At 46.9% G+C, this 13,801-nt stretch overlaps 1 protein-coding gene across 5 annotated transcripts in view; it reads right to left on the bottom strand.

Moving 5' to 3' along the window:
* The window catches only part of Il1r1 (interleukin 1 receptor type 1), a 72,703-nt gene extending 60,184 nt beyond the window's left edge, over positions 1-12,519 (bottom strand). For 3 of the 5 annotated variants that reach the window (XM_010630687.3, XM_010630692.3, XM_010630690.3), the window contains exon 1: positions 11,755-12,519. The gene's annotated coding sequence lies outside the window, so the exon portion shown is untranslated. The remainder of the gene's footprint in view (positions 1-11,754) is intronic. The other 2 variants (XM_010630693.3, XM_019208427.2) reach the window with 2 other exon arrangements.
* Positions 12,520-13,801: the final 1,282 nt, after the last annotated feature.

Below are 13,801 nucleotides of genomic sequence, written 5' to 3'. Positions count from 1 at the left end.
ATAATCCATAATCCCAGCACTCAAGAGGCTGAGGCAGGAGGATCACTGCAAGTTCAAGGCCAGCCTGGGCTACGTAGTGAGTTCAAGATCAGTCTGAACTGAGCTATATAGGGAGACCTCAACTCAAAAAAAAAAAGAAAGAAAGAAAGAAAGAAAGAAAGAAAGAAAGAAAGAAAGAAAAGAAAAAGAAGAAAGAGAGAAAGAAAAGAAGGAAGAAACAAACAAAGAAAGAGAAAGCCAGCAAGCCAGCCAGCTGGGGATTTGGTTCAATGGTTCTGCTGCCTGCCTTGTTAAGTGCAAGGGCCAGAGTTCGATCTCCAGTACAAAAAAAGCAAGAAAAAGAAGAAAGAAGAAAGACAGAAAGAAAAGACATTAGGGAAAGGAAGAGAGATACATGAGCTCCTGACCTGTGTCCAGGCCCCACTGAGGAGGAAGAGAATGAGGTAGAGGAGGCAAGGTGTGACCTTTCTGGGCTTCCTTTCCACCTTATTAAATGGGTCAGTGAAATGAAACACTGTTCTTTTTTTCTTAGCAATCGTGATTAGCTGGATAAACAGTGCCAAGCTCCTACTTGGCTTTTACCTCAACCCCAGAAGTTCTAACCTGCCAGGCAGGTCGCCCCGCGGCCTCCTGAGGGAAGCCCAGACCCCACCACTCGGCCTTCCAGGCCCTTTGTCCTCTCTCCGGCCTTCCCTGGTGACCGCCGGGCCCCTCTCCGCTCAGCTGCATGGCCCTGATGACACAGGGCACCCTCGCGCAATTCTCTGCGCTGCGCCCTCTCTGGTCAGGCAGCTTTCTCCTCGGCCACCATCCTCCTCCCTCCCTAGCTGGGCTCTTCCTCCACCCTCCTCACTCCAGCTACTCTCACTTCTTCCTAAGACTTCGACACCCTCCCACCAGATATTCCCCTCTCTGAAACCCTGGGGCTCCTCGCTCCCCCGCCCCGTCAGGTTGCACTTGGTGACCCCCGGCTTCACCCTTCACCTCCACTTATTCATGATGCTTAAAGATACGTTCCGGCTCTGCTTGTCCACAGTGTGAACAGAGCAGATGATCAAATATTTGCTAACTAAATGTGGCTACGTGCACACTCCCTATGCCTTAGAACATTGAAAACACACTTGGAAGTAGAGAATTTTTCATAACTTCTTGAGAGACAAGGCTTCCTGGGAACTGGACCCGAACTCCCCTAGCAGGAGGGACTTGGCCATCACTCCAGACAGGACTGAGCCAGCCAGCTTCTTGTTTCCTTGCGTAACTGACTGACTTGATAACTGTCTACTTTGTAGGTGAATGTTCTGGCTGCAAAGCATGAGCACTAGAGATAAAGCCCAGGCTGCACCCAAGACCCATGTCACTCCAGAAACTCTGGGGTGGGGTCCACACACCAGCATTTTCAAGGCTTCCCAACTAACTCTATCAGGCAGCTGGCCATCACAACCACTACCTACAACGCAAACAGTGATTAATTCCTGCATGATCAGATGCTATTTGCATGGACCTGAGTGGGTCCACTGAGGCAGCCTATTTTCTACACATCCCTGGCAGAATGAAGAGTTCAGCTGCAGGCCTTACTCACATGCCTCACATTTCCTGAGAACAGTCACCATCAGGACCTGACAGTGAGACCAAAGGAAGTACCTGCGGGCAGCATAGCTCCCAACATCTCTCCCTGTCCTAGGAACCTACTTTCTATAGATCGAGTCACATGATCTTACCAAATTTTTAAATTTTCCAACTGAGAAAAAGGTTTAGAGTTCTGATCTTACCTTTAAATGAATCTTAGAGTCAGAGGCTGAGGATCTATGTAGGCATGGTGAATGATGTGGGGTGTAATTTCCCACATTATTACAAGAGTAAAAAATGTAACCTTTTCTCCACCCCATGAGTCAGCTCAGGAACCTCAGTGCTGAGAGAGAAATACCCAAACCTTGCTCAAAGCGGTAGTCACGGTTGCATTCACATGAGATGTTCAAAGCCAAGTTAAGTTTCAGTACGCATTCGATTTCTGCTGACCATAATCTGATATTTTCCCTCCAGGGATGAAATCCTGTGAAGCTTTCTGAAGGGTTTTACAGACTGTTCTTTCGTCTGCTATTTGTGAAACCAGATTTCTCCCACCACTTCCAGCACAGTCTCTTGGAATAGTTGCAGAGAAATAGCTTGAGTCCTGTGCTTTCTTGTTGTATTTATTTTATGTGTATTGACATTGGTTTAAATCATAATCAAAGTTATGAAAGTCTCTCCACCTAATCATCTCAAAAGCTAAAATAAAAATAAAGCTTGCCCAAAAGGCTTGCATTAAACCAGCTTGGTGAAAACAATGGGAATGTGGATGGTACAATATTTCCTAGAGGTGCCTGAATCCCATGGCTGACGTGGACCAACTCTTAGGGCTCAGACAATGACCACGTCAAATGCAGACATCCCTGGTTTGCCATGGTTTCCTTTTTGATTATTTTACTTCTTGGTGGAATAAAAGCAATATGCATTCAGCAGAAGTCATGCTTTGAGCTGTGAATTTGGAGAGTTCTCTGGGCAGGCAATAAGCAGTAGAATACTCCTGTGAAGCTCCCAGTCAGCCTGTGATCACTTGGGGAAAACAGCCCACATGCCACAGTAGGCACTGCTGCAAAGTGATGATTTTCAATGGGTTGGATGGACTAAATGCATTTTAACTCGAGATGGCTTTAGTTTACAGTGGGTTCCTCAGGACGTACCCCTATCATACATGACAAGCATTTGGACATTTAAAAAGAACTAATCTGTAGCTCAGTGTATCCTGTCCTCCGATGTCTTATCAATGTTTACAGTGGGTTCCTCAGGACGTACCCCTATCATACATGACAAGCATTTGGACATTTAAAAAAGAACTAATCTGTAGCTCAGTGTATCCTGTCCTCCGATGTCTTATCACTGAAACACACTGACAAGGGAGAAAGTTCTGGAGTCCAACAGATCCTGGTTCAAATCCTGACTCTGCTATTTATTTATCAGGACCAGAAGAAACTTGGCTACTCACTAAGCCTCCATTTCCTCAGGACAAGGTGGAAATCATAACACCTGTGTTGTTTGGAAGGTTTCCCCCCCCCAGGTGTGGTGGGGAGGGTGAGTGACTGCTGGTCCTGCTTTGTCCCAGAGCTGCCAGGTGAGGCAAGCAGGGCAGGAAGCTGAGTGAGGTTGGTACTGCAGAGCCTGGACAGCTGCACATCAGCACAGAACACAGCCACAGAGCTCAGGGCAGCAAACACACTCCAGGCAAGAACAAGTCTCAGAAGAGTTGTCCTAGGATTTCCAGTCAGGTCCTGCCCTCTCTCTGACTCGAGGGATGAAATTAGAGAAGCCACAGCCATCTCTAGGGGCATAATTACAGCTCCGGAATGTTCTGGTTTTGTGGCTGGAGTTGGGATATGTTCTTGGAATAAACACCCCAGTTATCCAAAGCAACATGGCTGACCCCAGGCAAGGAGGAGCTCAGGATGAAGATGGTCAACATCTTTCCATATGAAACAGGAACAGCTCGTAAGCACATTCCCCTCCAGTGAAAGCCAAGGCAGAGTCCCCATATCACACACTTGTGCTGCCACCTGGGCCCACCTCGATGTCATCGCTCATGCATCCACTGATCCTAGGGATATCTGACATAAAACTTGCTAAAAATCCTCTAAGACACGTTAGTCACAACATTGTCACGCTTTCGTCTGGACATGATGTCTTAGTCTGTTCTAGCTGTGGAACAAGTGACCCTAGGATGGGTCACACAACGGGCGTTTATGTTTCCCAGCTCTGGAGATGGATGAATGGTGATGCGGCATCCAGAGAGGGCCCACTTCCGGTTTGTATACAGCTAACTTTTCCTTGCACCCCTACATGGCTGAAAGAAAGCCAAGGAGCTCTCTGGCTACTTCTAATAATGCACGGACCACACTCATGAGGACGCCACCCTCCCAACCTAATCACCTCCAAGGAACCACCAAGGATGCCGTCACATTGGGATTAGCATAACCATGCTCCTTCTGCTGCCTCTCTTAACTAGAACCGACCCTGGATAAGCTTGCCCCACGCTGAACCTGACTCAGTCAATTCTGTCTGTAAAAGCATTTGGAACTCACCTGTGTAGTCCAGACCGCACCCCTTTTGCAGAGCCCTGCAAATCTACAGAGGTAGAGGCAAGCAAAGCGGCCCCATGGGAACAGAAGCAGAGGGGCAGCATGAGGGTTTAGGGTGTCTAGGGAGACGTCTCCTGTCTCCTCCACACAGGCCCAGGCTGCATTCTTACTGCAGAGTGCAGGGGACACAGAGAGTCCTGTCCAGTGACCCTGAGGACAACTCTGGCTCTTCACCTCCACAGTGACCATTGTAGCCCACCCACCTGTAGAAAGGACATGAGACCTGCAGTTTACTACCGGCCTACTGTCCCCAAAGGAGCCCCCAGCACCTCTCAGGCCTCCACAGCACCTTCACGAGTCCACACAGTAAACCAGAGTTCTCAGCTGGAATCTGAAGATGCTGGGCCCTCCTCACTGTCCCTTTCCTGCCTTCTTTCCTATGGTGGACTTTTGCTTCTGTCTTGCAACCGGACTTGCAACCGGCCTTTGTGTTTTCCTTCCTACCCGCTCCTTGTGTCAGAACCCCAGCACCCAGCACAGGACCACAGCACCCAGCACAGAGCCCAGCACCCAACAAAAAGACTGCAGCACCCAGGACAGGGCTCAGCACACAGGAATCACTTGTCCAGGAGTTAAGACTCTCTTTCTGACCTCATCCAGAGGAGCCAGCAGCCTAAAAGGTCAGAACTCTGGGGCTCTGACTCACAAGAAAACCCATACTCCTACCCTGGCCTCAAGTTCTGTCCTGGATCTGGCCTCCTTCTCTCTCTCCAGTGCACCTAGAACTTCCCTTCTCCTGAGACAGCCGGGTGGCAACTTTCTTTCTGCTCTTCACATGTCCTTGTAAGCCACTGTGCCCTCTGCCTGTCTGGCCTGCCCTGCCTCTCAAGGAGTCCCAGTCATCAGCAGCCAGATCCCCTCCCTGCCCTGGCATCCCCTGGCTAGACACACAGCAGGGCTTCCAAGAATAACTTCGGAGTGAATAACAATGATGGCCACAAGCAGCCTTAAGCCTGCTGAATAGATGCTCCCCCTCACTCATGATACAAGACAGGAAAAGTTTTAAAGGCACAGTAAATTCACCTCTTTGCCCTTTAAAACTAGTAAGATTACCTTGCTAACATAAGGTAATTTTGATAGCATATGGGAAAACGTTCCCTGAAATATCCCTGGGAGGAGAAGACACTGATACAAGTTGGTGAGGGGTAGGTGAGTGATTTGGGGCTCTGTATCCAAATCACAAACGCACGATGCCTATGACCCAGCAACTCGATTTCCAGGAATTTAGCCAACACATACATTTATTCGAACTTCTGCAAAATGACACAGGCAGCCTGTTATTCATTGCAACACCGGCTGTGATCGCAAAAGACTATAAACAACTGAAACAGCTGCCACGAGGTTAAGAATGCAACTCATTAGACAGAGAAATGGAACCAGGTGCAGACACGTGCACACCATTAGCGGGATAGGGGTGGAAGGAAACACAGGAAGTCTTAACAAGGGCTGCCTCCGGGGGAGGGAAGACAGGCAGACTTCACCCCAAAACCTTTTACACTGTGTTGTCTATGCAAAAGCAAATGACCTATGTGTCATCTACTCCAGAAACTTACAAATTTCAACCTTTTATAGGCTATCTTCACCCTATAATAAGTACAATTCCATTTTAAATTACATTCATATCCCGGTTTTATTATGAGAACCACTAAGCAAAGAGAAGTTGCCAAGAGAAAACAGAGCAGGCCTCTCCCGCCAGCCAGTGTTCACTGCACTCTCCCCACTCTCGGGACACTCTGTGGACGTCCAGGTGAGGATGTGGGGCCCAGTGGGAAGGAAGTGGAAGGAAGTGTTTTCTCTACACTGAGTATCCATCACAGCTAGGCTGCCAGGGAGGATCATCTGGCATTGGCCCAATGGATGCAGAGAGGTTGAGGCTGAGCCCCACCTAATGTCCAGTGAGGAGGCCACTGGACTGATATCAGGCTCTACACCTCCAAATGCTGCAGAACTGGATTCTCAGCAACACTGATGGAAGAACCAAGCACGTCAGAATTTAGTTTTCTGATGTGTGGCACCTGGGCTGAGGCACTAAATGGACCTGGTGTCAATGGATGGATCTTGTCACTACCTAACGTCTTGGTCACTTATCGATCTTCTAAGAACCTCAGCATGTCTGGCCCTACACTTACAATAATGATGCAGGTTGAATATCATTTTTCTGAAATGCTTGGGACCAGAAGTCTTTTTAATTTGGGACTTTCTCGGATATGAGACATCTGCATGTACAAAGAAGATACCTTGGGGTTAGGTGCAACGCTACACGCAGAATTCATTTACTTCTAATACATGAGTTTGATCTAATATTCGCAGTGATTCTTTTCTGAGTCAAGGTCTCCTGGTGTGAAACTTTCTAGGCATGGCATCATAGTGGTGTTGAAAATGTCTTGGTTTTATATTTTTAGATCAGTGATGCCCAAGTTGTACTAACCTTATAAACTTGTGAGAAAGGTGAGAGATATGGATGAGAAACCAAGAACTGTGCCCGTGTGGCCTTAGTTACCCTCCCCAACCCCTGGGCTCCAGAATAAGGTCGTGTCTACCAGGAATCCCGGCCCTGGGCTAATTGCTGTGTGACTTTAGGACAGTCACTTATCTGGGCTGCCCCTCCTAATCTGTAAATTAAGATAATAATAATGACCACTTCCAAAGTGAGTATGAGGCCCTTAGAACCAGGCCTCGAAATAATAAGTTTTCACTTAAATACTAGTTATTGCTATTATTACTCGAAGCCAGGTTTAAACCAATTCTTAAACATGAATTTGGCCTGGATTTTTACAGTGCAGCTCTCAGCTGGGGTTGGTACAAATCTTTGGCCCCTCTCCCCTTAAAGATTCTCTGGTAAAGTCCAGGAGACTGATACTCACACAGACTGTGGTCTCTACTCTGCTGGACTACCTGCAAATTCCATTCATTTGCTTCATAATATTCATTAGAAATTTACTCAATGTGACTTTAGGACAGTCACTTATCTGGGCTGCCCCTCCTAATCTGTAAATTAAGATAATAATAATGACCACTTCCAAAGTGAGTATGAGGCCCTTAGAACCAGGCCTCAAAATAATAAGTTTTCACTTAAATACTAGTTATTGCTATTATTACTCGAAGCCAGGTTTAAACCAATTCTTAAACATGAGTTTGGCCTGGATTTTTACAGTGCAGCTCTCAGCTGGGGTTGGTACAAATCTTTGGCCCCTGTCCCCTTAAAGATTCTCTGGCAAAGTCCAGGAGACTGATACTCACACAGACTGTGGTCTCTACTCTGCTGAACTACCTGCAAATTCCATTCATTTGCTTCATAATATTCATTAGAAATTTACTCAGTAGAAGAGCTGGGGCTATAGCTTAGTGGCAGAGCACTTGCCAAGCAAGTTGGACAGAGGCTCTGAGTTCTTTCTCAACACCACAGGAACACACACACACACGCAAGCGAGCTCGCACACGCTCTCACACACCCCAGAATTTACTCAATAGGAAGTGAAACCCACCCCAAATTAATCTCAACGAATAATCCATTTACACACACACACACACACACAAACTCCCTAGGATTGATTTTAGAATTCCTATAATTCCTTTCAGAGGCCAAGCATGGTGGTGCATGCCTGTAATCCCAGCACTCGGGAGGCTGAGGCAGGAAGATCGCTGTGAGTTCAACACCAACCTACAGAGTGAGTTCCAGGTTAGTCTCAACTACACAGTGAGACCCTTTCTCAAAAAAACAAAATGAAAAAATGGAAATAATGTGTTTGTAAATGGGGAGTGGAGGAGGGGGTGAAGGGAGGGCTCGGACAAGGGGAAAAAAAATGAGAACCAAGATCTGTCATGTAAAGGTACAAGATCCCAATAATGTATCCTACCTCCCTTAACTAGACTCATTCAAGAAACATTTATTGAGCTTCCCCCGGGTGAGGCCGTGGAGAAAGAAGTACGCACCAACCCAGCCCCTGCCCTCCCACAATGCTCTGTCCACCACAGTAAAGCTGTGGGTAATGGCGATGCAGAGTGAGAGGGAGGACACGGTGTCCCGCAGGCAGGGGGACAAAGGCACCACAGAGCAGGAGCCTCCGTGAGTCTGAAGTTCTTTGTGCTGCAGCAACACACTAAACACGGCTGCTCAATCTCAGAACTAAGAAGTATGTTTTGGGGTTTTATTTTTGTTGTTGTTGTTGTTGTTTGCGGGGGAGGTCTCAGGGATTGAACTTGGGACCTTGCGTTTGCAAGGCAGGTAGTGGAACAACTGAGCTAAATCCCCAGCCCCTAAGAAGTATGTTGTTACACACACACACACATACACACGCACGCACGCACGCACGCACACACCGAGTTTCTAAATTTAAAAGAAGACAATGTTCAAATTTTAGCATGCATCTGCCCATGAGCTATATTTTAGAAGGTGAGACCACCTATAATCTTTATACAGGATAAGTGTCCCCAATCCAAAAATCTGAAATCCAAAGTGCTCAAAATCTGAAACTTTTTGAGCACCAACATGATGAAAACATATTTGAAATGTTTGAACATCTTGGGTTTGAGATTTTTCAAATTATGAACACTCAATCAGTAAAATCTATGCAAATATTCAAAATCTGAAAAAACCACAAAACTGAACCACTTCTGGTTTCAAGCATTTCTGGTTAAGGTGTATTCAACCTATGGTATCAGCAATAATATTGTTATGCATTTTTTAAGCTTTTTTCTGTTGTTTTTTTTTAAAGCTCCCTCTATCTTGTCTCTTTTTATTCCCATTGCTGTTTTGTGGTGCGGAGAGGTTGGGCTTTCTCTCTAAAAACAAAATTTTTTTTGAGACAGGTTCTTACTGTTTTGCCCAGGCTGGTCTCTCATTCCTGGGCTCAAGCAAGCCTCCTGCCTCAGCCTCCCAAGTATCTGGGACTAGAGATGTACCTGGCTTCTTTAAATTTTGTAACTGAAAAGGGAGATAAAATCATACAGATGAGGTTTGCCCTGGGTGGTTCATAAGTACAAAGTCAAAGTAAAAGCACATGACCACTCCTCACCTCCACCAGCACACTTTCTGAGATAGCAAATGAGGTCACCGACCTCAGAAATTAGGTTGGCAGAAGTTACGATAAAAGGTGACTGCTTTGGCAATGAGTAACCAAAAAAATTAAAAATAAAAAGCTGAGCCTGCAGAGAATGAATAGAAGCCAGAGGTTTCACAAAAGATTTCCTTGAAGTAAATTAAGTTGACAAAATACCCTTTGGCAACTATCTAGATTAGTAGATTTTAAAAGAATGGCAAAGCCCAGTGGTGGAGAGAATGTTGGGAAATGGAATTCACAAGGTGCTGGCAGACAACATCAACCTATGCACGTTCCAAAAATGAGCCTAGCCAGAGTTCAACAACGTGGAAAATGTCCACACCTTCTGACATTCCCACTTCTGGAAATGTATCCCAAGCAAATATTCATGAAGAGTTAGGAAGATACAGCTACAAGGGTGTTAGCTTTCCCGCTGTTGAAAACAGAAAATAACTAAATATTTGCCAAGAGGATTTAACAAATCATGCAATGTGACTAAAGGCCTTTGTGAAGGGAAACGCACCGCTCTGGAAAGCTGCTCACAATGCACTGCCGAGAGGTAAATGCAGCTGATAACACAGCACTATGATCCGAAGGTATTTCTTCTAAATGCAAATACGCTCAGAGAAAAGGACACCACCAAACTATTAAAGGACACAGTGAGTCTCTCTTATCATAAGCACTTGGGGCCAAAAGTATTTCAGGTCTAGGAATTTTGTAGATTTGGGAAATTTTGCATAGCCTTAACTAATGATCCAGAAGTCAGAAATGTCTGAAATTGGGCCAGAGCATTTGGGGCTTAGATTTTCAGATTAGAGATGCTGAACTGGGAGTGATTTTCTCAGTGATGGCGTTTTATTTTTCATCTTTTTAGATTATCTATATGCATTTTGAAATGCTTATTTTTGACAATGAGTCTGTGCTGTTAGTTTAAGTTTTTAAAGGAAAAATTTTAGAAGTGCATCTCCATTCTTTAACCATGGTTGCCAAGTTTTTCCAAGTCAAGGGCTGTTTCCCAGCAGGGTTTGTGGGTTCGAAGACTTAACAATTGCATGATACATTGTGAAAGGTGGGAAAAATCTATGAACCTCACTGCTCTATTAGAAAGACCACTTTCATCTCAGGAACAATTTTCAAGTCTTCCTGGGCAATTTCGGTGCCTTTCTTTTCCCAACAGATCAACACACTTGCCACGAACACAAGTCCTTGGCATGGAACATACACACACTGCCTCCAGGTGCTTCTGGGGTGAAACTGTGACTTGGCAAACCCATTGCCACTACTGTATCTTTCCCAGCTCCCTTCCCGCAGCATCCAGAGACTGGCACAGTCACAAATAGCAGGAAAGTGGCACTGGGCCCAAGTACAATAAGAAGGTATGGATTAAACTGAATAGTGAACCTCTTTTTCTCCTTTTTCCTTTTCCTCATTTGCTTTCCTTAACCTTTCTGACTCTGTCCCATTTTCTTGTCTTTCCCAAACAACAATACTGATGGAAATTATGGAGGTCAGATGGTCCAATATCAAAAATGAGGCAGTGCTTACAATAATCCTCCTCTGAGTGCATAGTCACCTCTATAGCCATAGGTGTAACATTTGCAAAGTCTCCAAAACTCAGACAAGCATATGTTTTTAAGGTTATGTTTTAAGCCTGTATTGAATGACGCACATACAAGTGTTGCAAATAAAATGCATGCTAACAATAAATAGAAGCAGCTAATAATAACAATGCCAAGCATGATGGATGGCCTGTGTTCCCAGCTATTTAGGAGGCTGGAGTAGGAGGCTCACGAGTTAGGGGCCGACTTGGGCAACTTAGTGAGGCCCTTTAAAAAAAGGGGGGCTGGGGATGTAGTTCAGTCATGGCACTTTAAAAAGATGAAAAATCTCGGGCCAGGGATTTAGCTCAGTGGTTCTGCCATCTGCCTTGCAAGCAAAAGGACCGAAGTTCGATCCCCAATACCAAAAAAAAAAAAAGATAAAAAATCTCACCTCACATGCATGAGTCCCTGGGTTCCACCCCAGTACCACCAAAAATAAAAACAAAAATAAAATAAACAATTCAATCAGTGAAGCTTTGAGTGAGACTATGTCCCTCTAAAATTGTAGATGCTTAACAGAAAGTGATAAAAATGTCTTAATTCTAGAATCCACACAGTGTTATAAAAGGCCTTACCTTCTAGGCCTGTCATTCTACAGTCCTCAACACTTACCAAAGACACACACAACCAGTAGGCTTTGTAAGTAGTGGGCAACTATCAAATATAGTTCCCATGTATTTCATGGTTAATCTTCTAGAGAAGAGCACACAGCTGATCCCAGGTGAACTCTTCCTACCACTCATACCCACACAGCCTGAGAAATCCCCACATCCTTTTACCAGCCAACAGCATAGAGCATTCTTTCATCTGATTCCTTTTGTGTCTCCTAAATACTTCTTCAGTGTGCAAGTAAGACCCCCTACACACACCAAAAAATATTTTTTTAAAAAAAGAGGTAAAATACAAAAATAAAAAACTTCAAGTGAAATTCCTCTTCTTTCTTACCTTCCAGGCTCTTCATCGTGGCGGGATTGGAGATGGCTGGCCTGGGCAGAGATGGAAATGCTCGGGATAGCCTGAAAGGGCTTCTCCCCTCTGGTGAAGCCTGACAGCTTCAGGCTGGTTGTTAAAACCAAAAGTGAATTTTGAAGCCAGCCCCGGAAGACATTGCTAATTCTTCTCTCCCTCTGCGAGAGAGCTTGGGTCAGATCTGTGTCACACGCGAGTGACAGCTCACATCTTGTCAGGCGACCCAGAGAAAGTGGGCTCCAGGAGACGCCTTTGTCAGAGCCTCTTGGGGCTTTAATCCTTCAGCAGTGACAAATCTGGGGAACTGTGAACAGGAAACTCAGTGCTGGGCAGGCAGCCAGATTCACTCAGCAAATGTGCCAAACCCTTACGAAATCCCAATAACCTTTGCTGCAGATCACCTCCCACATTTCACAAGGCCAGCTCTCCCTGATACAATCTTACACCAGGCCTGGAGGCAGCTGCTAACAGTGCCCCCACCATCAGAGCCCAGCCAGGCCTGGAGTCTCAAGCCCTCCCCCTCTGCCCAGCCTGTATGTCCCAGTCTGTCCCGGGGGCATCTGCACAGGGCCTCCCAGCAATGTCACACAACCCCCGTCCCATTCAGCTCAGGTTCCAAACCTGGACCTTGGTGATGGTGCCCACATCCCAGCCATGCACCCCAAGGGTGCTGGAAGAATTTCTTCCCTGCACCCCAGAGGTGGGGTGACCCATTAACCACTCCTTGGTGGCACTGTGGGACATGGGGCTGGAGCTGACCCAGAGCCTCCATCTCCCACATACACCAGTTAGATCCACCCAAGGGAGACGGGGCTGTCAGGCCCCTCCTATGCCTGCATCTCTGTGACAGCTCCCAGTGTAGGATAGGGTGCAGCCAAAGCCCACAGCATGGGAGAAAACAACAGATCTCCCACTCCGGAAGCCCAGGCCCTGCAAGCTGTGGTCATCACCCTGTCTGAGGAGCTCCGTGCTGAGCTCAAGGATTCCAGAAGACATCACTGACACTGCTCTCTGTGCTGCCTCTGCATCCCTGAGCTACACTTTCTCTCCTCCTATGGAGGCCACCCTGCCCAGCTGTGCCCACCTGCTCTTTGCCTCTGTGTGCTTCTCCCGGCTCTGACCCACACCAGGCTTCTTCTAGAAAGTACCAGCACTTTGGTGTCATTTTACACATGAAGCAGCTAAGAAAGTGCCTTTCCCAAGTTCCCTGAGCCAGGGAGGGGTGGAGATGGGGTGATGCCCAGTCTGGGTTTCTCCACTGGTGTCTCCCGCGATCCAGCGTGATGCATTTGGGAACAGGGCCTATCTGCTCAGGGACTGGGCCATTTCCCAGCAACCATGTCCCATACTTCCTGGCCTCCTCTCCCCAGGAAGTTCCATGCTAGCCTCCTACCGCGAAGCTGTGATTAGCTGGCAGATTATGACCTTTCACTAAGAGGCCAAATGTTCCCATTTAGCCCTGGACAGGGATGTGAACAATGCTAAGAATAAACAGATCTTCTTAAGGTTCTGGGCAGTTGTCCCACAGCAACTGTGCTGACGGTTTGAACCCAGCTCTGCTGTGTGTGCTGCTGAAGACCTGCAGCCTCACCAAGACTCCTAAGATGTCTCCCACAGGCTGTGAAGCTTCCCGCCTTTTCTCCATGTGGAGAAACAGAGGCCTGGGATGGCCGCCTCCACCCTCAACCCAGTGACATGTCCAAGGATCAGGGGTAGACACACTGGGGCAAAGCTCTCCCACCACATGGACATGCACAGAGCTGGCACCTGCTTAGACAGGGGATGGCCAGCTTGATAAGGAAGCCCACACATCCAGGAGGGGCTTCTGAAAACAGCAGAGAAGGTGCTTGACAGGGCAGGGCCCTTCCTGCTCAGGGATGGACCCAGGAGGTCCTCAGCAGGGGTTTTAAAGTCAAGCCTGTGAGTCAGGTCTCCAGAGGTCTGCAGCCCAAGGTGCCCGGAGAGCAAGTGTGGGTCCTCCCCAAGCAGCTTGCCGAGTTCCTGCCCTGCCTCTCCCTGTCCT

The sequence above is a fragment of the Fukomys damarensis genome, unplaced genomic scaffold (assembly GCF_012274545.1).
Source record: "Fukomys damarensis isolate Sample0158 unplaced genomic scaffold, DMR_v1.0_HiC HiC_scaffold_9, whole genome shotgun sequence".
In the NCBI taxonomy this organism is placed as follows: Eukaryota; Metazoa; Chordata; class Mammalia; order Rodentia; family Bathyergidae; genus Fukomys; species Fukomys damarensis.
This window is presented reverse-complemented; position numbering and strand designations above follow the sequence as displayed.